The following is a 2,799-nucleotide window of genomic DNA, read 5'->3' as shown; positions in this document are numbered from 1 at the left end:
CTGCTCAAAAAATATCATGTCAAACACCATAAATCCTCTCCCTACAGGCCGCAAATGAACGGCGCGGTAGAGGCGGCCAACAAAAATATTAAAGTCATAATCGAAAAAATGGCCGAAAATTATAAGGATTGGCCCAACAAATTACACTTCGCTTTATGGGGCTATCGAACCTCAATCCGCACCTCCATTGGAGTAACACCCTACTCCTTGGTATACGGAATGGAAGCAGTCCAACCGGTCGAGTTGGAGATTCCCTCCCTCCTGATCGTCCTAGAAAGCAAGCTACCCGAAGCTAATTGGGTTCAAGCTAGGTACGACGAACTCGTCCTTTTAGACGAACGGAGGTTGAGAGCTCTACATCACGTGCAAGTGTATCAAAAGCGCATCGCAAGGCAATTCAACAAAAGAGTCAAACCTCGAAACATCAAAGAAGCCGATTTTGTATTAAAAGAACTCCGCGCACCTACTACGGACCCTCGAGGAAAATTCCGGCCTAACTGAACAGGACCATATTTTGTAAAGACCATCCTACCTGGCGGAGCAGTCCAACTAGCCGACATAGATGGAGCGGAATTCGCTAACCTCACAAACTTAGACCAATTAAAAAAGTACTATATTTAATAAAATTCAGTCCGGAGTTAAGGCATCTAATAAAACACATTAAAACTCATAAGCAAACATTCTGCGCATTACTCTAAACAAACGGCATAAAACTCGATAAAGTAGAAAAAGCGAAGGACAAAACTTCAACGCCCAGGACTGGGCGCTGTTATTTCTAACGCCCAGGCCTGGGCGCCGATATTTCCTTCGCCCTAAATCGGGCGTTGTTCTCTCTTGCCACCTACCCTCCCGCTTCTACAAAGTGTTCGTACTCCTTTTTCTAACCCTCAAAAGAACCACGAACACTTGGGGGGGAAGCAGACGAGTAATGAACACCCTTTCAAAAAAGTTTTTTTTTAAAGCTAGAACTACGCGCGACCTGATTCTGACAAGATACATAGGCAATCCTTCTCAAGGATTCGGTCCAATAAAAAATTATAAAATAATAAAGTCATGCAACGCATCAAGAAGAAAAGATATCGCAAAGGGCACTCTACCCTAATCCATGCACGGGCAATACCAAATAAAATGAAAAAGCCACAAGAGTTTCCAGGAAAAAGCCCAACAAAGGAGTATGACACGAGTCGGCAAAAAAAAAACAAAAATAGTGAACATGCAGTCGTTTAGTCTAAAAATATATGTGCACTCTTATATGAACTCATTATTTTTACGAAAGTCTTTTCCTTTTAAAAATTCATCGTTGGTTTAGGAAGCTAATATTGCTATAATATGTTAAAACAAAGCCCACGGAAGGCTCAAAACATTCTTGCACCAAAAATCGCAAAAAATATATATATACATGCGGAACACAAGAATGAATATGTATAAAACAGGAGGTAAGCCTAAGACTCGTCATCGGCTCCATGTCTCCAAGCCTCGCCGGTCCATCCACTCCACTCCCCGTGGTATGAGGGACCCCAGCCAGAGTCACCCCAAAAATGGGGTTGCGACTGCAACTCGGGGCTAGGCTCTCGGTCCACCGACACGGAACGCCGCCTATGCTCCGACTCGGACCTCTCCCCGGAAGAACTCACCCCCGCGTCAGAACGGCGATGCCGTAGGGGCGAGTGTTGTGCTCTCTCTCTCTCTCTCGCGACGACAGTGCCCCCCGCCCGAGGGACCCGCGTCGTCGGCCCCAGCACGCCCAGTAGCCGTCTGCAAAAAGGGACAAAAAAAGAGAGTGAATAACCGAAAGCCAAACCAAAGGTACAGATCAAAAGAAAAAATGAGAGGGCACATTACCCGAGTAGAGTGGGGGCTCCTGCAAGAAAGTGCAGACCGAGCTCGAACCAACGCGGACTTCAATCGGTTGATCACCCCCACCATCGCATTGGCCGTACGGGCCGGAACCTTAAACAAGAATGTCAGTAAAAGAAGAAAGAAAAAAATATAAAGAAGAGTACACAAATGAAAGGTGCATACCGCCTCTACTCCCTCAGGGAGCGGAGCATGGAAAACCCGGTCTTCCGGGAAAGTCTCCACAATCTCGGATCCACTCTCTCCGGTATACGAGATCCGAGCATCGGGAAGCACCCATCCCCCCAACAAAGGGTCAGGACCCTCCTGCACAAAACAAAGTAGGCATAAACACATGGGCACGAACATGAAAACACTAAAATCAATACAAAGAGAGGAGACAACTTACAGCGCCAGGCTCCGGGAGACGAAGAGAATCCTGGATAAACTGGTAATAGCTAGCTCCCTCTATCACCAACTCTGTCGCCGGCACACCAGTCCTCGAGTGGACCCTCCACGACTCGCCTATCGAGCGAGTAGACATCATGGTCGCAGGCGGAGGCCTGGGCACCGAAAAAACCCCGACCGTCTGCATATGTACCCGCTCTCCCAGGTACCAGACAGGGTCCCGGCGGCCAACGAACAAGACCCGCATCTGGCTCAGGGCATAACTCTCCCTGACCGAAGCATGGGTACCCCTAAAAGAGAGCCATGGGGTCCAAACCACCTATTTTCGTACAAAACGCAGTCAGATCTCGCACATGAAAAGAATGACGAAATACGAGATAGAGGATAAGATTCTGTACATGCTCAGGGTTCCCGTCCCGGATAAGATCCCACACGGTATCGGGCGGTGGACGCACTGTCAGCTTCTTCCTCCAACCCCAACGGCGACCGGCAGGGAACTCCAAAGGCCTCTGCCCCTTTCGGGGAGCCAGCCAGGGTAAGTGCTCGAAGGCCCAC

At 48.4% G+C, this 2,799-nt stretch overlaps 1 long non-coding RNA gene across 1 annotated transcript; it reads right to left on the bottom strand.

Annotated features, from left to right (window-relative positions):
* Nucleotides 1-1,935: 1,935 nt before the first annotated feature.
* LOC130470612 (uncharacterized) lies at nt 1,936-2,369 on the bottom strand. The gene is made up of 3 exons (XR_008931332.1): nt 2,246-2,369; nt 2,023-2,163; nt 1,936-1,950 (listed from the first exon to the last, which is right to left on the bottom strand). It is a non-coding gene; the product is annotated as an uncharacterized lncRNA (long non-coding RNA).
* Between the last annotated feature and the right edge of the window lie 430 nt (nt 2,370-2,799).

The sequence above is a fragment of the Spinacia oleracea genome, chromosome 3 (genome assembly GCF_020520425.1).
Source record: "Spinacia oleracea cultivar Varoflay chromosome 3, BTI_SOV_V1, whole genome shotgun sequence".
Classification (NCBI taxonomy): Eukaryota; Viridiplantae; Streptophyta; class Magnoliopsida; order Caryophyllales; family Amaranthaceae; genus Spinacia; species Spinacia oleracea.
The sequence above is the reverse complement of the archived record's forward strand: the minus strand, read 5'-3'. Positions and strand labels throughout refer to the sequence as shown.